The sequence below is a fragment of the Kogia breviceps genome, chromosome 5 (genome assembly GCF_026419965.1).
Source record: "Kogia breviceps isolate mKogBre1 chromosome 5, mKogBre1 haplotype 1, whole genome shotgun sequence".
In the NCBI taxonomy this organism is placed as follows: Eukaryota; Metazoa; Chordata; class Mammalia; order Artiodactyla; family Physeteridae; genus Kogia; species Kogia breviceps.
The window spans coordinates 103,390,807-103,417,128 of record NC_081314.1 but is presented as its reverse complement, the minus strand read 5'-3'; the positions used below and the strand labels follow the sequence as shown (position 1 = coordinate 103,417,128).

Below are 26,322 nucleotides of genomic sequence, written 5' to 3'. Positions count from 1 at the left end.
TGAAGGGGCAGAATCTTCTCTACCTTCCCTTTCAGACACGCCAAAGAATTACCCTTATTTGAAAATAATTCTTGACAGAAGCAGAAGGAAAATATGGGAGAGTTTAAGACTCAATGAAATGGGGAAAATGGCCATCTCTTGTCAGTTTCATAAACTTCATTAGAGTTCAATAAAAGCCTATTCTTTTTATAGAAACTTGCCTCCCTTCTCTTGGTCTGTAAAATTTCACAGCCTTAACACAGAATTTAGTCTGAATCTGTTTTAAATGAGTCTGTTTCATACTTATCTTCCTTTAATGTAGCTCCTTGAGGGTTAGAAGCAGCCTGTGTCCTCCCTCTCCCTAAACCACCCCTCCCAGCAAAGTACACAGTGGTTTGCACTTAGTAGACCAATAATTAGGTAATAAAAATTGGATGACCAAGAAAAATAAATCAATTACTTTTGCCTTCACGTTTATTTTAACTTTCTGCACTATTGATTCATGAGTAATTAAAAGAGAAGGGTTTCAAAAATTCATAAAGATCTTTTCTGTAAAACAAATATATACACACACCAATATTTATAAACTGAACAATATTTATCTTTAAATTTCTGTGACCAAAACTATCTGTGTGACCACAGAATTATTAACTGGCTATTTTTGTCATTTAGAGTCATTTTTAAATTTTATTTCTCTTTCCTGGCTCACTTTCCTTCATTAAGTCTTCCTGGGAAACTTCCCTTTCAGATTAGGTCAGAAGGCTGTGGCTTTCCTACTTTCTGTGAGGCAGCCCACCAGAGGAAGATGCTAACTGACCAGGAGGGGTAGAGATAAGATTCCTCTGAGGAATAGTTGAACTTTAAGAATTATTCTCCAAAGTTATATGGAATGGCATTTTGAGGTGGTTAAGTCAGAATTGTGGTCATGGGAGGGAATAAAGATTACAGTAGGAAGGTTAAAGCAGTCAAAAGCTGAAGCAGAAATGATCAAGATTTAAGGAGCTGGGCTTCCCTGGTGGCACAGTGGATAAGAATCTGCCTGCCAATGCAGGGGACACGGGTTCGAGCCCTGGTCTGGGAATATCCCACATGCTGCGGAGCAACTAAGCCCGTGCGCCACAACTACTGAGCCTGCTCTCTAGAGCCCACGAGCTACAACTGCTGAGCCCGCATGCTACAACTACTGAAGCCCGTGCACCTAGAGCCCGTGCTCCACAACAAGAGAAGCCACTGCAATGAGAAGCCCACACACCGCAACGAAGAGTAGCCCCCACTCACCACAACTAGAGAAAGCCTGCACACAGCAACGAAGACCCAACGCAGTCAAAAATAAATAAAATAAATAAATTTATTTTTTAAAAAAATATTTAAGGAGCCATCTGGGAAGAAATTCTGACTCCACAAGCAGCATTTACCAGTCTACCCATTTTGTTTCATGCCCAGAATTTTTGGACAGATGATAAGAGAAGAGGCAGGGCAGGAAGAGGGTAAGTGCTGAAAGAAAGCTTGCCATGCCAAAAACATTTATCTTCCTTATATGTTCCCTTAACTAAGCAACAACCCATAATTAGTATAAAAGATAAGCACAACAGTGGCCATTTTCACCTAAGAGTTGCACTTTATAGCTGAAAGCTACGTTTTCCCAGCACATATGATGTTACTTATGACCTGGAATATGGAGAGATTTTTCCAATCCCTCAAAAAAAAGCAAAAGTGGCCACATCAGTAGGCAGCACTAAAGAGAATTTTGAGCATCTTCAGTATTTAAGTAATTCAGATGGCCCAGAATATATCGGTCTGTTATTAAGCACAGATAAAAATGAAGTAGTTTCCACAATTTGAAGATGCATTCCCCATCTTATCTTACTTGTATCCTCTAGAGCAGGGCTCCCCAACCCCTGGGCTGTGGACCAGTACTGGTCCTCGGACCATTAGGAACTGGGCTGCACAGCAGAGGGTGAGCACCGGGCAAGTAAGCAAAGCTTCATCTGTATTTACAGCCACTCCCTATCGCTCGAATTACGGCCTGAACTCCACCTCCTGTCAGATCAGCAGCGGCATTATTCTTATAGGAGTGAGAACCCTACTGTGAACTGTGCATGAGAGAGATCTAGGTTGTGTGATCCTGAGAATCTAATGCCTGATGATCTGAGGTGGAGCTGAGGCAGTGATGCTAGCGCTGGGGAGAGGCTGCAAATACACATTATCATTAGCAGAGAGGGTTGACTGCACAGAGACCATAATAAATCCATTGCTTGCAGATTCATATCAAAACCCTATCAGTGAGTGAGTGGCAAGTGACAATTAAGCTGCATCTGGTGGCAGGCTTTATAGTGGCAAGGGAGTTGAAGTACTTCAATTGTACAGCTGCATCTGGTGGCAGGCTTTAAGTCAGAATCTGACACTTATTTAGTCCTCACATAGCCCACCCATTATTTTATTTACCACTTCAATCCGTGTCTCTTTCCTGCACTGGGCACTTGTCTCAGTCACGGTTTTGGTAAGCCCACAAGCTAACCCTAGTCAAAATGAGTAAAAAACAAATGTCACCATAGGGCTTCTTTGAAAAGGGGGATAGACCCAATGATGAGACAGCAGAAGACCCTAAGACCGCCAACAAAAAGAAAGCTGCATTTAAGAAAATACCGAGAGTCCTACTTAAATTACGAGTTCATTGCAACAGGTGATTCACCGTCTCCAAGCCTACTTTGTATAATATGTGGCGACTGGCTGTCCAACGAACTCGTGAAACCTTCAAAACTGCTTCGCCACCTGGAGACCTAGCACTCCGCGTTAAAAGACAAGCCTTTGGAGTTTTCAAAAGAAAAAAACGTGAACACAAAGAACAAAAGCAATTACTGAAGGCCACCACTTCATCAAATGTGTCTGCACTGAGAGCATCATTCTTAATTACTAACCACATTGCTAAAGCTAAGAAGCCCTTTACTATCATCGAGGAGTTGATGCCGCCTCTGCTAAGGACATTTGTCGTGAACTTTTAGGAGAGGCTGCAGTTCAAAAGGTGGCACGTGTTCCTCTTTCTGCTAGCACCATACCTAGATGAACTGATGAAGTAGTAGAGGATACTGAAGCACAATTGTTAGAGGATTAATGAGTCACCGTGGTACGCAATCCAGGTTGACGAGTCTATCAACTCTGACAATAAAGCAACAATGCTTGTTTTTGTGGGATATATTTTTCAGGAGGATGTGCACGAAGATATGTCGTGTGCAATTTTGTTGCCAACCAACACCACAGCTGCAGAACTATTCAAGTCCTTGAATGATTACATCTCAGTAAAACTGAATTGGTCATTTTGTGTAGGTATGGGCACAGACGGAGCCACGACTGGATGGCTTTCTTGTTTCATTACTCGGGTCAAAGAGGTCGCTTCTGAATGTTAATTTACGCACTGTGTCATCCATAGAGAAGTGCTGCCTAGCAGAAAAATGTCACCTGAACTTAACATTTTGCAGGATGTGATTAAAATTATCAACCACATTAAAGTACATGCCCTTAACTCACATCTGTTCGTGCAGCTCTATGAGGAGATGGACGGAGAGCACACATATCTTCTCTTATACACAGAAGTGAGATGGCTTTCTAAAGGTAGACCACTGGCCAGAGTTTCTGAGTTATGAGAGCCACTCCAGAGATTTCTTTTAGAAAAACAGTCACCACTGGCAGCACATTTCAGTGACACAGAATGGGTCACAAAACTTTGCCTACTTGTGTAACATAATCAACCTGCTCAATGACCTCAATCTGTCACTTCAGGGGAGAATGGAAGCTGTGTTCAAGTCAGCAGATAAAGTGGCTGCATTCAAAGCCAAACTGGAATTATGGGGGTGATGAGCGAACATTGGGATTTTTGTCGTGTATCAAACATTAGCAGAGATTTTGAAAGAGACTGAGCCAGGGCCTTCTTTCTCCCAGCTGATGCATGATCACCTATCTCAGCTTTCAAAAGAGTCTGAGCATTACTTCCCAACGACAAAAGACCCCCTAACTGGGAAGGAATGGATCCACGACCCATTTGTGAATAAGCCAGGTGAATCAACTTGTCCGTGCTAGGAAAGGCTCAAATGCTTGATATCACAAATGACAGCGGCCTTAAAAGCATGTTTGAGACAACTTCAAATCTCCACGCATCCTGGGTTAAAGTCAAGGCGGAATATCCTGAGATTGCCACAAAAGCACTGAAAAGCCTGCTTCTGTTTCCAACATCCTATCTTTGTAAGGCAGGGTTTTCTGCAGTGACAGCAACCAAAATGAGATTACAGAGTCCACTGGACTCTGCAACACACTTTGGGTGTCACTGTCTCCCATCACCCCCAGATGGGACCATCTAGTTGCAGGAAAACAAGCTCAGGGCTCCCACTGATTCTGCATTATGGTGAGCTGTATAATTATTTCATTATATATTACAATGTAATAATAGAAATAAAGTACACAGTAAATGTAATGTGCTTGAATTATCCAAAAACCATCCTCCCCACCCATGGAAAAACTGTCTCTGAAACTGGTCTCTGGTGCCAAAAAGGTTAGGGACCACTGCTCTAGAGGTTAAGCCCTGGACTTAGAGTTCCAAGAACTGTAACTGAGCTCCAGTACCACTTAGTACCTTGTAACTTTGAGCAAGTTACTTAGTCTCTCTGAGCGTGAATTCCCCCACCTACAAAACTGGAATATGTTTATCTGCCTTAATTAGACAAAAGAGGCTTTGTAAGCCTCAAAAGGAGAAATGGATGAGAAAACATTTTGTCAATTATAAAGCACTTCACAAGAAGTTGTATTAAATGGATTATCTGTTGGTGGGGGCCCTTTGATGATCTTTACTTGAGTTCCACCAACCATTCAACAGTTGATCGGTCCTGACATGACCACCATCCAGTCCTTGGGCCGATCTTCCATTGCCTAAATACAGCACCGAGTAGGGTATGAATGAATTGAGACCAAAATCTGTGTTCTCCTTGTTCCTGACAGATCTCCTGGTAATTCGAATTCTAGAGTTGTTTTCAAAGATAAGTGTTGGGAGAGAAGTCATAATTACATCAGTTTAGGTCCTTAAACTGTAGGGAACTGTCTGTTTCATGTATTTTATTAAATTATTTTTGGAGAGCCCAAATTAAATTATATAAGTTTATGTATTTCATAAGAATGTACATAAATATTCATGTTCTTTGCTCAAGTTCTAGAAAACTCTTGTGAAAAGTATTCCTTTGCCCCTTGGATTTCAGTAAAGATGATTTATTCTTCCTTTTAAACCATTTTGAATTATGTTCCACACCAGCAGTGTATGTTACATATCCTGCCAGTCAATAGCTAGACTGCAATGGCATTCATCCAGATTCTCATTTGTACATAAATTGTTTTAAAACACGTTCTCTACATTACATCCTAATCTCATTCCCAGCAAAATATACATGATTCAATATAATGCAAATAATATGATGATGAGAAAAAGTTACCAAGGAGCCAAAATGGTGTTATAAAGTCTTACTATAAAATCCATATGCTCACTCTGAAAAGGTTCCAAATAAGCACTAGAAACTGACAGTTTAATGTGGTACTGAAAAGGTCAGATCAAGAAGCAGGAAGGCTCATGAAACTGAAGCACATGCAAAAGAGATAGTCAAAAGGGTATCAGAACTCCTGTAAAGAATTCAGTATAGGGTTTCTCTGGTGGCGTAGTGGTTGAGAGTCCGCCTGCCGATGCAGGGAACACGGGTTCGTGCCCCCGTCTGGGAAGATCCCACATGCCGCGGAGCGGCTGGGCCCGTGAACCATGGCCGCTGAGCATAGGCGTCGGGAGCCTGTGCTCCGCAACGGGAGAGGCCACAGCAGTGAGAGGCCCACGTAACGCAAAAAAAAAAAAAAAAAAAAAAAAAAAAAAAAAAAAAAAGAATTCAGTATAACATGAGGCCCAAATTTCTAGCCCCAAACTTAATCTACTTCTGTTCATATCAGAGACAAAATATCCTATCTGTATTAGAAACATTGGAAAAGCAGAGTAACATAGGTATCATATGCTTGCACTAATCCAAATCAATGAAAAATTTAGCCACAAGATTCCTTCCTTAGAATTAATAAATGTGAACAACTAGATTTTAAATTTTCCCACATACCAAGATTTTATACTTCCATCTGCCATTTAATTCACTTGTCTGATGAGAATTCTTCATGTGCATGATACTTGACATGTTTTCTATACAGTTTGCTGCTGGCTGTTTTAGGATAATGTTTCAGGCATGGTTGTTGGCTTATATATTCCCATGGTGCTTTTTCAGGATTAATCTCTTAAATAATTTCTTCATACTTAAGTATAGCTTCAAATGTGCATCTTATAAAAAGGACCATGAGGGATTTGCCTAGGCCTTTTAATTATTTTAAATTTATGGTCTACTACAACACCATCCCTATATTGCACCACATTCCCATATTCCAGATGGAGAAACTGAGGCAGAAAAAGGAAACTCTGATTCAGAACATTCAGTGATTGAGTCCAGAGACAGAACTGATGTTTCCAAATTCCAAACTTACAAGAGTTTTCTGGAGCTGCCTTAGAAGACCTTACTCCAGGCATGATCAGAACTCTGACGCACAACTAACTGCTTTTGAAAACAAGACAATGGCTGCTGGAACTCCCTCTAATTGGCATGAGAGAAATCAAAAGCCAATAGAACCAAATAACCTTGGCCAAGGCTACATAACAATTCTGACAGTAAAACTCTGAAATGCAAACATGCAATCATTTAGCAGAAAAAAATTAGAAGCTTCAACATGTTTTTCAATCCAACATAAATCAAAACAAACATTAATGGAGTCATGAGATGCTTCCAAACTGGCCTGGACAGAGCAAATCACTAAGCTGCAATATAAAATAATCAAGGAGAAGCCCTCTTCCTTGAATGAGGCAGCAGACCCCAGGGTAATGTGTCCTTCCCTCTTCTAGTTTTCTCACCAGTGTAGTCAACTGACTCAGTCTGAAATGGAACTGCTGCTTCATGCACTGGGTCCCATGGGAAGTAGCAGCGAACCCTCAACCTCTATTTAAATGAGAACAAGAGTCAACACAGTGTTAAATTGGATATTTTCTGTATTGAGGAAAAGCCCAAGAAAAACAAAAAGGACCAGAGAAATCATAGGGGGAAAGTAAGCTATCCCAGCATTCTCCTACCCTGGGACGAGAAGTTGGCACAATGACAAGAGGAGATGGAATTTTGAGGATTCTTTGGTTTGCGGCTACTGCTACATACTCTTTATGTTTTAATTCAAACTTTATTAACTCTTACAGCAACATTGCATAATTAGAAATTGGCTTTTAATTCTAAAATTGAGAGACTATTTCTGCCTCAAAAAGTATCCTAATAAATTAAGAATTAGAAAAAGACATAAATAAAAATGTCAAAGCAATCAATTGTAAGTCTCTAAAAATGATAGTAATAAAAGTAAAAATCCTAACTCAGACACACTGCTCCCTCCTTTGAACATTTGTTACAGCATAGGTGTAATTTTATGTCTACTTCGCAATGTGTTTCATGATAAGTTCTTCCTCAGTTGAGGGGTCATTTTGAAAATATTTTGAATGGCAAAGTGCAGAATTCAGGGCAGCGACTTCCCTGGGGCTCCAGTGGTTAAGAATACACCTTCCAATGCAGGGGACGTAGGTTTGGTCCCTGGTCGGGGAACTAAGATCCCACAGGCCACGGGGCAACTAAGCCCACATACTGCAACTACTGAGCCCACGCACCACAACTAAGACCTGACGCAGCCAAATAAATAAATGAATGAATAAATGAGTAAATAAATTTATATATTTATATATATATATATATATATATATATATAAAAGAATTCTGGGGAAACTAAATTATGTAAAAACCAAATTTTATACAGCTCCTAGATTTCTAAATTGAAAGCTATTCAAAGAAATTATCTGTTCACATATATACTAGTATTCCATCTGTTACAAATTAATGACTTTTTGAAAGGAAACGGTCCATTAGGAGCATAGAATCATAAACCTGATAAACTAAAGGGTTTGGAGACCACCGATTACAATCCCCCAATAGAAAAAGGAAACTGGGTTAATAAGGCAAATCCTAACCTTCAACATGACGCACTCAAATAGAAAATAAATCTATTAACAACTTGCTTATGACCTTTTAAAACATGTTGCAGGATCTTGCTCTTCCATTAAAGGCTCGTTCCATTCCTCTCCCACTAACTCCAAAAAAGAATTCAGATTTGACATCTTGTAACTTGCTCCCTTAATATAAGAAGCTATGTGTACACTCAGCAAGTTCTTTGTAATTCTGATTCTCATATATTTTTTTCTATTTTCTCATCCCTTAAAAGATCTTTTTTAAAGTTGTGTATGGGAAATGTGTGTGTGGTGGGGGGGGTAGAAATATCAAGAGCACAAAGGAAATCTGAGTAGATGTCTCTCTGTGGCCATTGGAAGAAAGTAATGACTAGTATTCATGGCTGCATGTAAAGAATTTTCACTGCTGAAATCATTGTGACATTTCAAGGAGAAAAAGTGCCCAGATACCTAAATAGTTATAGTGAATGTATCATAAATTACACCAACTAGTTGTGCTCTCTTCCTGCAAAGAGAATGTATTAAATTCGTAAACATGAGCCAATACATTAGAATGTGCCAGCTCATGGAGCTCCTTTCACCCAAAGAAGAGACTCCATTTGATAACTATTCTTCTACGCCAAATAAATCCAGATCTGAAAAGCACACCTTTCAGTAAAGTTGAAGGGCAGATACAAAATAGCATGATTCCTGCAAATCCTTGGAAACAGACAGAAGCTTATCTGTCAAGGAACTGCAGAATCCTAAAGGTCAAGACCATCTTGTTCAAAATCCTCACTTCAAAGATGAGAAGCCTAGAGAGGTGAAGTGCCCTGCTCAATGTCAGACAATAAAGGGTGGTTCCTAACTAGAACTCTGAAGGCCAAGCTACAGGAGCTCTCTAGTCGTTCTTCTGACTAGTTCTATGAGAAGACATAGGTCAGGTGATTAATTGTCCTTCCTGAAATCAGAATGTGACCTATAAGTTTACTTGAATTGACTTTTTCACCTGTGATTCTTGGTTAGTACTCAACTATCATGTTGAGCTGATACTCACATGTTTATAAAATAAGCCTAAACTCCAACTCCTCCAGACTATTACTATTAAAAATATTTATTTTGTTCCCTCAAACTCTGTAAACCTGCTCTTAAAACTTTGACATAAAAGTCCCCCACACACGTTGTGAAAAAATATTTATTAGATTTATAGATAGAATAAGATTTGTAGTCTGAACTTAAAAGCTTAAAGAAAAAAAATACTTCATTGCTTCAATATATTGAATATCTTAGAAACCAAGTCATTGCAGTCAGTCCTTCATGAGCACAGAGGTTGCCCTCAAGGACCCAGAAAACTCCTACTGTCTTCTTCTTGGGATTTGTTTGAATTGAGGCAGGATGAGAGCCTCCCTTTCCCCACCAGGCTTGAGCTGAGAAGCTGGTGGTTCAAGGCTGTGGTGTGAAGCAGGCTTACTGCTTTGAGAGAATGAAGGGGACGGGGAGAGTGTGTTCTGGGTATTTTGATCTCAGGTTCCAGTCAGCCGTAGGGCCAGTTCTGCTCCCACCTTTATCATGAGCAGTTTAGGTGAACCAAAGCATTCTCCTTGTTAGCTTTAGCTGGTTGGTTTGGGTCTTCCAACTAAAGAGTCCTAATTACTGTTGAGGAATGAAGGGAGAGAACTATGTTAATGCCCTTGTGGGTAGAATTAAGCTGTATAATTTGGGGGAAAAGAAACCATAACGACACATTTAATATTTGGGTCCTCATACCTTCTTCCTGAGGAAAGTTTTTCTCCCATCTTCTTGCCTTTTGACAACTCTGCATGTTTGACCCCTCTCTGCCCTCTCCAGGGACTCCTCTCACCAAAGTCAAGGACCTGGTGGCACCAGGATGAGCCAGAGGGCACGGCGTGGACGATTTCCTCCTCCTTTCTTCTTCTTTTTGGTTCTGGGACATGAGGGAACCACAAGTCACTGTGCATTTTTTCTCAGCTTATTATGTGACTAGTCTCCAGATTTAAAAAGAAAATCCTCTGGAAGAGTTATCAGTCTGTGATGAAGACATTAAAACTGTTTAAGCCCAACAGAGTACAGAGTTAGGATGGTGCCTGCATCCTAACTCCAACAGCTGGGGGACTATGGTGCCATTAATTGAAATTAGAAACTCAAAGGGGCAGATTTAAGGATAAAAAGGGTTCTGTTTGGTACAAAAAGAGTTTGAGGTGCTGAGTGATACACCTTAGGTAGTGTGGTACATGGTTCTAAAGTTCAGGAAGCCAACTGGTGTTGGAGTAGCATGTTTTAGAATGATTGCCATTAAGTTGGTTTCTTATGTTTTGACTCCAATTTGCTCATTGTAAGGCATTTTGCTAAGTGCTGGGTAGGGCATTGTATCTATTCTAGGAATGAGTTTGGATCAAGAAATAGAAAACCATCATAGAGTTGATTAGATAGATAGTGATTTCTTTCTTTTGAAAAAAAATATATATATAATCTATATTTTATTGAGATAAAATTGACATATAACACTATTAGTTTTAGGTGTACAACACAATGATGGGACATATATATCTCAAAATGATTACCACAATAAATTAACATCCATCACCAAAAAAAAAAAAGTCCAAATAAACAACAAGGACCTACTGTATAGAACAGGGAACTATATCTTGTAACAACTTATAATGGAAAAGAATCTAAAAAAGAATACATGTATAACTGAATCACTTTGCTGTACACCTGAAACACTGTAAATCAACTATATTTCAATAAAAAATAATAAAAAATTAAATTAAAAAATTAAAATAAAAAATTAAAGTCTCACCTATAATTTAAAGAGTATCTTAAATCAATCTCCTCCATGATTTCCTGCAGTCTTCAGCTGGAAAGGGAACTTTCTAAGCCCTAGGATACTTAACTTACACCTCTTATTTAGCATTTGCTACATACTTCCTTGTATTGCTGTTTTTCATATATGCATTTCATCTGCCTTGCTGTGTCTAAAACACTTAGAGTTTAGGTCAGGACAGTGTCTCTCCCTCAGTTATACTCCTAAAATACATTTGTCTTTTGGGGAATCCTATCAGCCCTTTGGAAGTCATTATCTGATTTGTATCAGAGTGAATTACTTATGGATCTGGATCCTGCAACAAATTAGGAAGTCTGCTGATTTTCCACCATTTTGTCTGGTTTTTTGTTGTTGTTGTTGTTGTTTTTAAAAGCTCCCATTGCACTCATTTTTGTATCCTACACTTAGGGAAATTAAGAACTAAAATAACATCATGCCTGGCATAAAGCATGTGCTCAAAAAATATAGCTCTACAATACTGTGGAAATCTTTCTAAGGTGCTATTATAACACTAATCCATTCTTTTAAAAGTTGTGCAGTATTCCATAGCATGAATAAACCCACTTTATCCAGTCATGTCCCTACTGAGAGTTGTTTCCAGTTTTTGGCCACTACAGAAAGAAAAAAAAAAAACCCTGCAATAAACAGCCTTCCACACTAAGTTCTGCTATAACATGATATATGCATCCCTAAAAATCACCTGGCTATGCAAAACTGTGCAATAAAAACCACAGGGCTTCGGCAAAGTATGGGGTTAGGGAGCACAATGTACAAAAACCTTCCCCCAGAAAGCAACATATTGAAAACTAGGACCCTAAAAAATGGTAGCACAATTTCACGCATGATAAATGGTTAAGAAATACATAAACACTGCAATAGATATGTCACTCAACCTTGAAAAAGACCTGAAATCTGCTTTAGGAAATGGGCATCAGAAGGGTTGTTGCTTGTGAGTTATCATGAAGTGGTGGAAGGAGGGTTATCTGGAATCAGATGGAAAGTTATAACGCCAGATGTGGACAGGTGTAGCTCCTAACACACACAGTGAACTAAGGTAACTGGAGATGTCTGAGGTGTATTTTGTGTTTTCCCAGGCAGCTGGTTTTAGCTGGGTGCAGTTTCCTGCCATCCCTTAGTATTTTTTGCAAAGGAAATTGTGCATAAGCCAAAGCGAAACTCATGTTATGCTCAAAGTGTTCCCTAATATATCAGTTGCATTGGAACAAATTCACATTTTCAGAGTAAAGTGTTATAGCAGAAGTGACTGCACAGGTATCTTTAGATGCCAGTGCTTTCATTCCTGTGGGTTAGATTTCCAAGACAGAGATTGATGGGTTGAAGGATTTGTGCCCTATGTCGGTTTTTAGATATTGTCAGATTGCATCCTAATCAGTTTTAACAATTTTAAGATACCTTCTATTTTCATATCCTGAGAGAAAACAATTCAGTCCCAGACTCTACACCCATTTCTTCCCCAATTTGAGATAACAACTCTCCGATTTCCAAGAAGAGACCATGGACCCTGCTTTGCACTAGCCAAAGCAGCCAAATGGTTAATTTAAAGGACCAGGCATTTCCTGGGAAAATCAGGGAAGAAAGCTACTCCTATTTACCTGCCCTTCTCCTCTGTCTATGCTGCTAAGGGAGAGAAATAAAAGATTGTTCAGACCCCCAGGTACTTTTAAAAAAATTTTTTTAAATCTCTTTTGAAAAAGTTGAACTACATAAAAGAGAGAAGGAAAATAACATTTACTTATGACTCTACCAAGTGGAGATAAGCATTTTTAATATATTGGTGGGCTCTGTGTGTTATGACATGATGTAATATTGTTTATCTTGACTACCTCATGTCAACATTGTCATTAAGGTGCTGCTTATTAACACTATACCTGCATAATTCTCCACTTTACAATGTACCATAATTTACCTGGACATTTTTCTATTGTTAAAAATTAGATTGTTTTCAAATGTATTCTCTCTCTTCCACTGGTATTTTTCTGTATATATAAATACATATGTGATTCTTTCTTTTATATATATATATATATATAATATAGTCATATGTAAATAATTATATGTAATTACTTCTTTAGAAGAATTTCTAAGAATTTCTCAAACAACATAAAGAATACATTTAAGGCTAATGACATAATTTGTAAAATTCCTTTTCAAAAAATTTACAGTTCCACAAGTCCAGCCTTAACCAGATTTTAACATTATCTTTTGTGAACCTATCTTAATTTGATGTTTGAAATATTACATGTTCTCATAATTTGCATTTCTATTACTTGTAAGAATAAAATATTTTATCTTGTTTAACAGCCATTTGCTATCCTCTTCTGAAAATTTTCAGGTTCTGTATCATGCCTTTTATTGATATATTCAACTTTAAAATAATGGTACTAATCCTTTGTCTATTGTATTTACTGCAAATATTTTAACAGTTTATTGTTCATCTTTTTATTGTATGAGGTTTTATAATATTAGAGAATTTTACTAAAGTTTAAACATTTTATCTAATGAGATTTGTCAGTTTTCCCTTGGTCACTTCTATTTGTTTACAGTTTGAGGATTTCTTTTTAATTTTTCAATTTACATACAGCAAAACTCACTTGGTGTACAGTTCTATGGGTATAAAGAAATAAATGAAGCCCTATGATACCATCACAATCATGATAGAGAACGGTTCCATCACAGCAAGTGTTCCCTCCTGCTCCCCCTTATTGTCAGCAACCACTAAGCCTTAATTCCCAACAACCGCTAAGCCCTAATTCCCAGCAGCCACTGCTCTGTTTTCCATCCATGTAGTGTTGCCTTTCCCAGATGTCATATGATGAAATCATACAAGCTGTAACCGTTGGGGTCTGGCTACTTTCACTTAGCAAAGCAAATTTGAGATCCATCCTTGTTATTGTGAATCATAGCTCATTCTTTTCATTATTGAGTAGTAGTTCATGGTATGAATGTACTACAGTTTGTTTATCCCTTAACTAGATGAAGGACCTCTCAGTTGATTCTAGTTTGAGGCAAATATGAAGCTACTATAAACATTTCTATACAGAAAACATAAGTTTTCATTTCTCTTGGATAAAAACCTAGAATAAATTCTGGATCATGTGGTAAGTATGTTTAACTTTATAAGAAAATATAAAACTGTTTTCCAAATAACAATAGATTTTTGCATATCTATCAGCAGCGCCTGAGAGTTCCAGTTGCTCCAATCCTGGTGAGCACCTAGTACTGTTACTTTTTATTTTTAATCATTCCAATAGGTAAAGTAGTATCTCATTATGGTTTTAATGTGCATCTCCCTGTGACTGATGAAGTTGAGCATATTTTCTTGTGCTTATTTACCATCTGCATAATCTTCTTTGGAGAAGAGTGTGTTCAGAGGGTTGTTGTTGCTATGGTTACCCTCAGTGAACCTCAGGCTTCAAACTGAGGTTTGAAGAACTACTTTGTGTTTACGGTGGGGATAGTTTCCCCAGATGGGTTTTCTCAACATCTAATCCGCCCTCAGTCTTAGGTCTTCCCTTTGCATTAACCTTAGAGAAAGTATGGTCCCACACTCTTGAAACTCCCCCAGGAATTTTCCACTAATATTTGTTACTTGACATTTGTTGGCCTAGGGTGTGTGTGTGTGTGTGTGTGTATGTGTGTGTGTGTGTGAAGGGGTGGAAAAGGATGGAAGCCTCTGTTCTGTTTAAGAATCAGTGTTAGACATGCACTTTGACCCTGGATCTGGAGCGAGTGTTATTCTCAGTGTCCCTGCCCCTCCCTCAGGGATAGAGGATATTTTTCTATTCACTTCCCCCACAAGCAAACGCTTTTTACCAGTGCCCTCCTCCCTGCCACTACCACCCCCACATAAATTAAGCTTTTGGAGGATATAAGAAAAAAGTGTCCCGGTGGGGTTTTGGACATTCAGCAGTGATAGGAGCTCCATCAGTCTTGGTGAGTGGGAGCCCACGCTCTCAGGCTCATACATAACAGCCAGCACTAGGAAGACCATCGTGTTTGATGCTCCCTGGTAAGAATGAATATCTGATAAAGAGATCTTTGCACTTTTTTCCCCACCCCATAGATCTATCCATGTGCCTCTTCCCCAGACTTCCTTCTAATATTCCAATGTTCCTCCTTTCACCACACCTACCCCACTCTAGTTCAACCACAAAACCATTAACAACTCAGGAGTCCATGTATATTCTTACCTCAAGCTGCTTCTCCTTCCACATAAAGTAGATGACTAAAGCTCTGCTCATTGAATTTTCCCTCACTACTGTCTTTCAGGGTTATCCCAAGTGGGGCTTCAGGGCAGCAGTAATCCTTTTCTAACTTGCCCCTATATATCAAGCCTACACTTACATGAAACAAACTCTTTTATCCTCCCTCTATTGGCTGATTTTAAGGAACCCCCATGATTGGAAACTGAATGAGAGGCTCTGGTGCAAAGTTTTAGATGGCAAGTGAATACAAAACCACTTGCTCTTGGGACTTCCTTGGTGGTCCAGTGGTTAAAAAAAAAAAAAAAAAAAAAAAAAAAAAAAAAAAATCCACCTTCCAATGCAGGGGACGTGCATTTGATCCCTGGTCAGGGAACTAAGATCCCACATGCCAAGGGGCAACTAAGCCCACTCACCACAACTACTGAGCTCACGCGCCTCAACTAGAGAAGCCGAGTGACGGCAAACTACAGACCCCACGCGTTCTGGAGCCTGCGTCACAACTAGAGAAGAGAAAACCTGCACGCCACGGCTAGAGAGAAGCCCGAGTGCCAAAACAAGCACCACAATGAAAGATCCCACATGCCGCAATGAAGATCCTGCGTGCCGCAATGAAGAGCTGATGCAGTCAAATAAATAAGTAATTAAAAAAAACAACCTGCTCTTGCCTGACCTTAGGTGTGACACTCCCTTCTTTTAACAGATTACTGATAGCTGTCTGACCTTGTAGCTTGGCAAGTCAGACAATACTCTACTCATAATGAGCAGCTCTAGCTGCAATATCACCCTATGTCTCAAGGTAATATACCCACTTCCACTCACCCCTAGTAGCAAGCCAAGGGCTGTTTTCCAAACAGTTTATAGCTCATGGGCACAGATGCATTACAATATCTGATGCATTACAATAATTGCAGATGATACGGCCCTGTTTCAAAATCATAGAGGTCTACATTGCGATTCCCCTACTGAAGATTTTCATACTTGTCACATGCCATCTTTTCTCACCACAGATAGTTTTATTACCTAAAGGTCTGCTGGATTGCAAGCCCGATTGGCAGGGCTGCTATACTATGGCCTAAGCTTCCACAGAGGCCTTTTCTGCTCTGGGCCTCACTCAAAGCTGGCTGTCTTTTGCGTGAGCTAGGAAGTGGGTCAGAACAGTATACCCAAGTATGAATATGCTGCCTCCAGAACCAAGGAGCCCATCCAGGCATTATGCTTCATTCCTCAATGGTAGGCGTTTCCTTCACATTTGAGAGTGTCCTAGTCACCTCATTAATGTGCTGGGTCACTGAATCTTCAGAGTTTATTTCCTACCGTGTATCTTACCAAGGCCTCCAACATTCTTGTTTGTCTGGTACAATTAACATGGTATCAGCAATAGATCAATGTGATGTTTTATGGAACATCCAGGTGGTCCAGATCCTGTTGGTCCCTATCATGACAGAAGGTAGGAGAGCTAACAGGGCCCTGGGGTAAGGCCACAAATGTATACTGTTTTTTATCATGTGAATGAGACCTGCTTCTAATCCTCCTTAATAGGTATGTGAAATAATGCATTTCTTAGATCAGTGGTTACATGCTTTGAACCTGAGGTGCTTTGTTAATCTGCTCTAGCAAAGATACAGAAGCTATAATTGGAACTACCCCTTGACTGATTTGCTGCCATCCTCTGGGATCCAGTTCTTTCTTTTAGGGGCCAGACAGGTGAATTAAGTGAAGATGTGATAAGGAACTCCTCTTCTGCAATCTTTAAATCTCTAATCGTGGCATTCATATCTGTCATCACCCCTGAGATGTGTATTGTTTTGTCTCCGGGTTCTAAACCCAGGCTCAGAACTCAATATATGTATTCTGCCATCTACCATGTAAGGCTGTTCATTCAGGGATGGGGGTAACTAACAATGGGGTGAGCCCATGGCTCTAGTGAGCCCATGTGAGCAAGACTAGGGCCAGGACTCCAGCTCTTACCAGCCCCTATATAATCCCATTCTAACAAGGTACCATGATGATTCTTCAGACCCTTTTGTATCAGTGTCAGCTTGGGCCCTGTGTCCACTAGTCCTCAAAATGTCTGGTTATTACCCTTTTCCCAATGAAGTTATCTGAGTAAACAGTCAAGTTCCTTTGGGGAAGGACTGAGGGAATTACTGCTATATACACTTGCCATGGTGTTTCAGGGTTCTTTGTAGACACCAGGTCTCTCCCTGTGTCAGTGCATCCAGGAAGCACAACTTTTGTTCGGGTGTCTGCTTTGGCATCTTGATCAATCATTCTCGATTTGTTTGTGTAAATTAAATAATAGCCTCATTGGCTACCCATCTATTCTGCCCCTGGGAACGCTGAGTATTTTTCAACTGGGGCCAGAGCCCTCTGCAGGTAAGGGTCCCTGGCTGCCATGCTGACTGTGATATTCATCATGGTAACTGCACCCACCTTGCTTATTATGGTTAGTGCTACCACCTGGTCTTTTTACCAGCCTCCGCTTAAAGAGGGCAGCTACCAATTAGCTTCTCAACCATGCAGATACACCTCTCACAAGCAGATTTTTCATCACCTACGTAAATAACATGTTGTTCGGGCTCTCCCATGGAGCACAGTCAGCTGGTGTTTAGCCTAACTTAGATGTCCACCAAATAGTTCCTCAGGTTTAAGCCTTTTTGCTCCCTTAACTGGTGCAGTACTCATTGACCACTTTATATTGTGAATTAATCTTAGGTCTTAGGCCAGTGTCCAGAAATGAAGGTAAGGATAGCACTGAAGGGAGTGTGTACTGTCTCTCAAAGCCTGTGTGTCATCTTCAAGCAGCAAGGGGGACTAGTATCTAACAACGTGGAGTGGGACACTTCTGTGGGCCCAGGGTTTTAGGAAATCTGAGGACTCAAGGTTTTGGAAGACAAACACAGATGTCGCCATTTCAAGTCCCCGGTCCTACTACTTTCTAACCAGGGCCCTAATCTCAGTATACCAGACTTCCTGGGGTTGAAAATTCAACCTTCTCTGAAGTTCCACTACCCTCATAATTAACCCCTGGGCTTGGTCTTCAACTTTTTCTTCCTCTAGTTGTAAGACATAAAATTGTATTTGTATTCTGTCTAGAAGACCCTCTGGCTTTCATACTTTACCTTAAATGAGTTATTACCTCTTAGCCCTTGCCTTTCTCCAATGCACTGCTTGCACATAGTAAAAGCCATCTGATTGCATTTGTCTGATAATTACTACTATACCAGAACCTCTCAAATGCCTAAGATATTGCACCTGGCAGGGCATTCCCTTCCACTGGATCCTACCCTGGTTCACCACTTGTGAAAGTTCTAAATGCACTGCTACTGCATCTCTCCACCAGGGATGGGGTTCTCATTGCCCTCCAGACAGCAGGTAATCTAGCTCCAAAATTCCATTGTACAGTCTGGATCCTCAGACCACTCCTAATACCAACTAGTATTTAAGTTGGGTTCCCCAGAAAACAGATTCTAAGGCTGAACAACACCTGTAAAGGAGTAAGGAAGGAGGACTGAGCAAAGGGAGAAGTTGAACTTCTGCAGTGCAGTTCTAACAGGGGCCTTAGCCAATCCTTCAGGAAGCCCTGGATCTAGAATGGTCTTTCAGAGTTTTCTAGAATTAAGACAAGGAGGCCAAGTCTTTAAGATATACCCACATAGACCAACTACTTAATTGTGAGCTGTCTCCAGGGAGTGGGTGTAACCTTGAGCAAAGAAGCTATCTTTATTCTAGAGCAGTTTCCAAAGAGATACTCAGCTGTGAGATATCTGCAACCATTACTCCCTGCAGGTGTGGGAACAGGGGCCACAGACCTGCAGGGAGAATCTGGGTGACACACTACAACACCCACTACATACTTCCACAACAACAACAAAGTGGTAGTTGGAAAAGATGTTCATGGAGGTCAGTATAATGATCATGTAGGAGAAAAAATGATGTTACAAATGGGGAAGTCAATAAGTTCAAGCAAAAGGAGAGTTTCAATATTAAAATTATCAGGAAAGATGTTCATAAAAATCATCACAATGGGGTTTCCTTGGTGGCGCAGTGGTTAAGAGTCCGCCTGCCAATGCAGGGGACACGGGTTCGAGCCCTGGTCTGGGAAGATCCCACATGCCGCGGAGCAACTGGGCCCGTGAGCCACAACTACTGAGGCTGCGCGTCTGGAGCCTGTGCTCCGCAACGAGAGGCCGCGACAGTGAGAGGCCTGCGCACCGCGATGAAGAGTAGCCCCCGCTCACCACAACTAGAGAAAGCCCGCGCACAGCAATGAAGACGCAATGCAGGCAAAAATAAATAAATAAAAATAAATATCTCATCTTTAAAAAAAAAAAATCATCACAACGAACGGGTAGAATAATTAATTGTATTATAAATGGAGAATATTAGATAGCCACCAGTAAGTAAAAATAGGACCAAACAAACACTGGCTAAGAGATAAACTCTCCTAAGCACAAGATGTGTTCTGAAGCTGCACAACTGCTCCACCCCTGAATCAATCTCCATCTTAAAGTTGCTATGCTGCATCTACACAAATGTTCATCTGCCTTCCTTCCATGCTACTACTAGCTGTGCTCAGCCCCACAGGCAGGAACAGCAGTAATGGTGGGAGGTCTTGGTTTCCAAATGGATATTGTTTTGTGCAATTACACCAACCAGCACTATGCAGTCAGCGATCTGCTTTAAGTGGGATGATGAGGGCCTGGGAGATGGGGTCTGGTTTCTGGTTCCTCGTGTAAGGAGCTTGGAAGCCATAATCCCATTCTAACAATAAGTGAAAAGCTGAAAAGGCAACAATCAACAACTCATCCTGTATGCATAACAGAAGAAAGGACACAGGGCAAACCACTGCCACCAAGATTAGACAGACAGGCAAATATAAGGAATTACCTCTGGGAACCAAGTGCAGGGCAGGAAGCCAGGAACTGTAATTGATGAACTGATGGAGGTTCAGCACGGACAAGTCTGAGAGTTAAAAATCTCCACGGAAATCCAGTAACAGGGGGATTTACCTCCAGGAACCCGACCAGATTCCCTCATAAAACATCAGAGAAAAATCCTCTCATGCTTCCAGCAGAGGGAAGGAGAAAAGGAACCATTTTGAAATATCCCACAATGCTCTGTTCTTGATAGGCTTGCCCTCAGGGGAAACTAGTTAACCAGAGCCTCACCTGCTGGGTATTAACAAAACCTAACTAGTTAACCAGAGCCTCACCTGCTGGGTATTAACAAAACCTAACTGACTTGGGGGAAGGGAAATACCCAACTCCAGCCCACTCTAGCCATCTTGTCCCACCTAAGGAGAAAAAAAACAGAGAAACGCTTGTGAAGTTCACAGTCCAGAAGCATAGGCTCACCAAAAGACTGAGGCTTAGTGATTGGACTACAGAATGCTTCCCCTCCTCCATGCCTCACCACCTCGTTACTACAGGCTTATTTACAGCAGTTCCTTTTACCTGTTACAGTCATGTTCAGCTACCAAGAAAAAAATAACAAGACATACCAAACAGCAAGAAACACACTTTGAAGAGACAGAGCAAGCATCAGAACCAGACATGGCAGGGCTGTTGGAATTATCAGACCAGGAATTTAAAACTATGATTAATATGCTAAGGGTTCTAAGAATAAAGTAGACAACATGCAAGAACAGATGGGCAATGTAAGCAAAATCCTAAAAAAGGACCAAAAAGAAATGCTAGAGATAAAAAGAACACTGTAACAGAAATAAAGAAAGCCTTTGATGGGTTTATTCAGGTAAGGAAAGAATCTCTGAGCTTGAGGATATCTGAATAGAAGCCTCCAAAACTGAAAGCAAAGAGAGCAAAGACTTAAAAAAAAGAACAGAATATCCAAGGACAATTACAAAGGGTGTAACATATGTGTAATGGGAACACTAGAAGGAGAAGAAAGAGAGAAAGGAACAGAAAAAAATGTTTGAAACAATAATGATGAGAATTTCCCCCAAATTAATGTCACATACCAAATCACAGATCTAGGAAGCTCAGAGAACACCAAGCTGGATCAATACAAAAGAAAAGAGATTGAAATTACATGAGTCCTCCTCCCTCCCATCTGAGGGTTTTCTTTTAATTTGGTATATTTTAAAAATTTATTAAATTAATTAATTTTTAAAAATATTTTTTAATTGGTGTATAGTTGATTTACAATGTTGTGTTAGTTTCAGATGTACAGCAAAGTGAATCAGCTATACATATACATACATTCACCATCTGAGGGTTATTAATCAGCATAGACTTGTAAGAAGTGTTGTCGAACCCAAGTTCATGTGCCTGATGCACAGTGAGATCAAACAAACTGAAATGTCAGAGTTCAGAGCAGAGAAAAGTTTATTACAAGGGCCAAGCTAGGAGAACAGGTGGCTCATGCTCAAAAAGATCTAAACAGGGAAAAATTTTTTTAAAGCAAAATATGGAGTGAGAGCTGCAGGGTGTGTGACTTTCTTCTGATTGGTTGGTGGTGAGGTAACAGGATGGTGCTCCAGGAATCTTGCACTTAGACTGAAGTTACCATCCTCTACCTGGGTGGGAGCCTAAGTTCCTTCAGAAGAACTCAAAGATATATTGTTATGTATATTCCTTGAGGAGGAACTAGGTTTGGCTGCTTTTCCTTTGTTTCTGCATTCCCTCATTTGCCTGATTAGTAACTGTTTGAATCTGCCCTTTGGAACTCAGGGAAGGTCTAGGAGGGCTGAAACCTTTTCCCTACAAACAAGAAACAGGGGACACAGAAAGGCTTTTGTACCTAGGAGGGACCCATAGGCCCTGCTTGATTGCAGAAGCATGCTTTTCAAAATTCTGTGGCCTGGGTTACTCTTAACAGTTATCTAGATCAGTCTTCTTCATCCAATTTGGCAAGTAAACTACTCTAGTTAGAGACTCTTAAGACCCACCAGTCCTACTTCTGTTTCTCCTGACAAAGAAAATTCTTAACTCCATTAATGGTAGGAGCAACACCATTTTAAATAAAAAGAGTCAAATGAGGTGGTTTCTGAACTTTATTAAAGTCACAGATAAATTATCATGCTATAAAAATTATAGAAGTTATTATATTGTAAATATAAATATTCTACTAATCCTCCCAAGGCCAACTTTCAACTCTGATGAGAACTGGTGATATTGAGACAGGAGGGAAGGAGGCAGGGCACAGCCATTAAAAGAATGGCACATCCATTGAGAAGAAAAGGGTACAACAAAAACTGGTTAGAATCTACTAGGCTCAAGATGGTGAAAGATTCAAATTCAAGTAGACCTTGATCCTCATCATATGCCTGTTGTAATGCATAAGCGTGCTAAATGACACACTCACAGGAGCCATGACAGTTCCAACACTGACCATAAAAGGCCAAACAGTGGGCAGTGGCCCAATTCCTGGAAATCTCCACCCCTCCCCCAAAATAGTTAAAATATCCCTCCCACTAGTTAGCCTATGAAATTACCCAGTTCATTAAAACTAATCACCCCATATTCCGGGGCCGCCTCTCACCTTCTGAGATGGCACACACTATCTATGGAGTGTGTTTCTCTCTAAATAAACTTGCTTTCACTTTATTATGGCTTGCTCTTGAATTCTTTCCTAAGTGAAGCCAAGTACTCCCACTTTGGCGGCCCATTCCAGGGATTCACAGAGACGGGGGCTGTGACCATCCTCTCACGCACATCCCATTCCCCTGCAACAGTATGACCTAGCCTGGTCTTTGGATTTAAATAAACCTCAGTCCTGGCTCTGCTATCCTGAAACTTTGTTTTTATGGGCAAATCATTTAACTTGTCTACCCTTCATTTGTCTCTTCCATAAGCTAGATATATTGATGATACCTACTTCATTGAGTTGTAGTAAAGATCATTTTACAGTAGCGTAAGCAAATAGCATTGGACCTGGCACAAAGAAAGCCCTTAATTAATGATACCTATACTAATTAGTATTATATTTAGTGTACGAATTACTATTATTTGTGTCACTATTATTCACTGTGTAAGCAATCTCCTTTCTCGGTGTTCTTGGGTTGTCAGAACACAGCTTAACAGAAGCAAGAGTTGATCTTTTCATGTTTTAAATTGTGGCCCTCCAGAGGAACAGCAGCTCAACCCTGCTTGTTTAATGTGGTTTGCTCTGCACCGTATGCATGTGGGCTATTAATAAATGCTGTTTGATGATGATGATGAGTTCCTAGAGCCAGAGCTGTGTTCAGCAGAGTCACTGCATTATGCTTGGCCTAGCTTTCCGCTACTCAACTCCAGGAAGGCTCTTGTGAGCAGTACAGAAACTTCTGAAAATTTCCATTTGAGGTGAAGTACCACTGCCAGCAAGCCTTGTGAAAGGAGTTATTAACCCTCACCCTTTTTTCTTGAGGCTCCTTCCAAGAAAAGACCAAGAAGGACCGTCTCTGCAGGCTGCCTGGTTCTCAGCAGCCCCATGCATTCCACAGCAGTGCTATCTGCCATGAGCTCAGTGGGCCAACGCCCAAAGTCCAAACTATGGAGAACAGTTTACTGCAACTCCACCAAAAGGAAAAACAAAACCAAGGACTCACAGTCTTCAGCCCTTAATCCATGCAAAAGGAGCTTACAGCTCCAGGGTCTCAAACAGGGTTCAGACTTTTTTGAAATGTTTGCATTAAGGACGGTGACATGTTAAACACCAAGGCTGAAAGCTGAGATCAAATGCAAAGACTTTTTCCCCCCATAACTTACATTAAAGTGACTGGGAGGCAAGAAGGGCTTTTTATCCAATGGGGATCAGGCCACATGAAAGAACACAAGCTCTTTTTCATAGGTAGCTCGCTTTCCAATCCAAGAAGAGTTTTCAACTTAGTTTTGCATTGGTAAGTTCTCCTCACTACTATAAAACTATATTTACCAGCTGTATTTGAATTAAAAGTTTCTTTTGTTTCCAAAGTGTCCCCTTATTTTTAGAAGATAAAGAATTTCTTCTAGGGTGAAACGTTAACTTTCTTACCTAGGAAACTTCTACCCTCCTGCCCAAGAGTTGTCGTTGGAAAGGGTCTAGTGACCCCTGGTACAGCCTTCCCAAGTAGGGATGCTTTGGACAGAGTGCTGTCGATGAACAATGCTTCCTTTCAGACAACCTTTGTTCTCCAAACACAGAGATAGCTGTGATGCTTTGCCAGATCTAGAGAGAGCCCGTGTTTAACAGTGATGACCTGGACTGGCAGCAACATTATGAGCTTTGCAGACAGTCTGTCTATGCAGGCTTGGACCTGGTTTCTAAGGTTTATTGAGACTATTGCCTGAAATAGAGGGGAAGAGTGAAAAGACATTCAAGAGAGCAGAAGGACATCAAATCACATTTGGGGGCAGAGGGGACACAGGGAGAGGCTTCAGACAACTGTGCATCTCCTTGGTAAACAACAACAAGCCTAGGAGTCTGATGTTGCAAAAGTCACAGAAATGAGAAATCTTGCCTTGCTGCACCTAAGTTTATGTGTTTGCTGTTACACTCCAAGACACTCTTTGATCCATTTAATCAGATTGGATAGCCACTTGATCAATCATTTCATCAGGCTTTTAAATTCATCCACAGAGACTTTGCAACATTATTCCAACTTTTTTCTTTTTTTTCATTGTGGACAAGTCTGTTGTTACTGGCAATGTGTGCAGGAACTAGTCCTGGTGACCTCTCTGTGAACCCACCTAAAAGTCAAAATTTGCAATTTCTTGTGCAGTGTAAAGCTGAGCTTTGACCTTGAGGACTTTGTTGTGGTGGCTTTCCCCAGGAAATCAGAGAGACTGGTCATTTCCTACGTCCCCAGAAGCAGCTCTGTTGTGAGAATCTCTCTGGGGCCTCTGAGTAAGAATCTTCCAACTTAAGGGTTCAAGTACCAGTTTTCATTGGTATACACAGGCTGTAAACTAAATCTCAAGTCTTTAAGAGGTGAGAGGAAGACAAAAGGAAATGAGAAAAAAAAAAAAAACAACAAGAAAACTGTTCCTGAGAAAAAATGAGGTGAGATAATATAAAACATAATAGGAGGGGGTAGGTTTCTGCTGCATGACCATAGCAGTATTTCCATCCTTTGGGAGTGTCTCATTTCTTTTGTCAGCCCCCTTCCATTGTTCTTGCCCGCTCTTCTCATGTAGAGAGCAAATACTTTCTCTGCCAATTACAATTGAATCTCTTATACCTCTGCTGGGAACAATCTGTAGGTTGGACTTTACTCCAGTTTACTTGGATGCCCTTCTTATTGGCCTTATGTCCATTGTGTATCATTTATCAGCTCTCCCTAAGAAATTAGGTACTGCTAATCTACACCTCACTCAGATATTGACATAACTTTTTGTCACCTGCAATTCTACTTGTAAAAAGCAATTGTGTATGCAATCAGATGTCCAGAGCCCAGCAGATCATCTTTACAATACACTTCAGCAAGATGCTCAACTTGTAGATTTATTCACCCATATCCTTCTCCTCTTGTTCATCCAACCCATGAGACCACTTCTATCTCTTAGAACCAGATGGCTTTGTGAGGGCCAGGATCAGTCAGTATTTACCTTTATTTGCCAAACTTTTGTTAGACAAACAAAATATATGTCATGAACAGAGCTAAAAAAGACACTACAGGTTTAGTCTAAAAGTGTCATGTCTCATACAAAGAAATGGAGATCTAGAGAGGTAAAGTAATTTTTTCAAGTCACCCTACAATATTGTGGTAGGACTAGGACATGAAAACAGTTCTTATCACAACTGCTGAGCTTTCACTCCTTCATGGGGCTTCCAACTAAGTTGCAATGACAACTTAAATTCTATAACTTTATAGCCCCAAAACATTTCCATATGAACTTACATAGTCCCCTCTAGTTAAAAAATTCTATGCTGTTTGAAAATGCTTATTGATGCCTCATCTTCCTAATATTTTCCACAAAAGCAAACTCTAAAGAGAAAGTTAATGAATTCTTATATTCTTTTCATTGTTCAAATTCTCACTCACCTCATAGGTCCTGGGAAATCTTCCCTATCAACAGTCCCAAAAGAGTCACAAAGTAACACACAAGTCAGCAGGGACCTCAGTGAATACAGAGCTGCATTGGACAGGAAGTCTGTGATGAGGAAGCCTCAGAATTGTATACAAGAATTGAAAGATGGTAACTCTTATTCTGATCAGTAACAGTTCTGGTAAATTAGGCAAATAAAGCATGCAGTCAAATCCA

The 26,322-nt window shown here is 40.3% G+C and overlaps 1 protein-coding gene across 1 annotated transcript in view; it reads right to left on the bottom strand.

Moving 5' to 3' along the window:
- The window catches only part of DCBLD2 (discoidin, CUB and LCCL domain containing 2), an 856,719-nt gene that overhangs the window by 700,755 nt on the left and 129,642 nt on the right, over window positions 1–26,322 (bottom strand). The window lies entirely within an intron of this gene.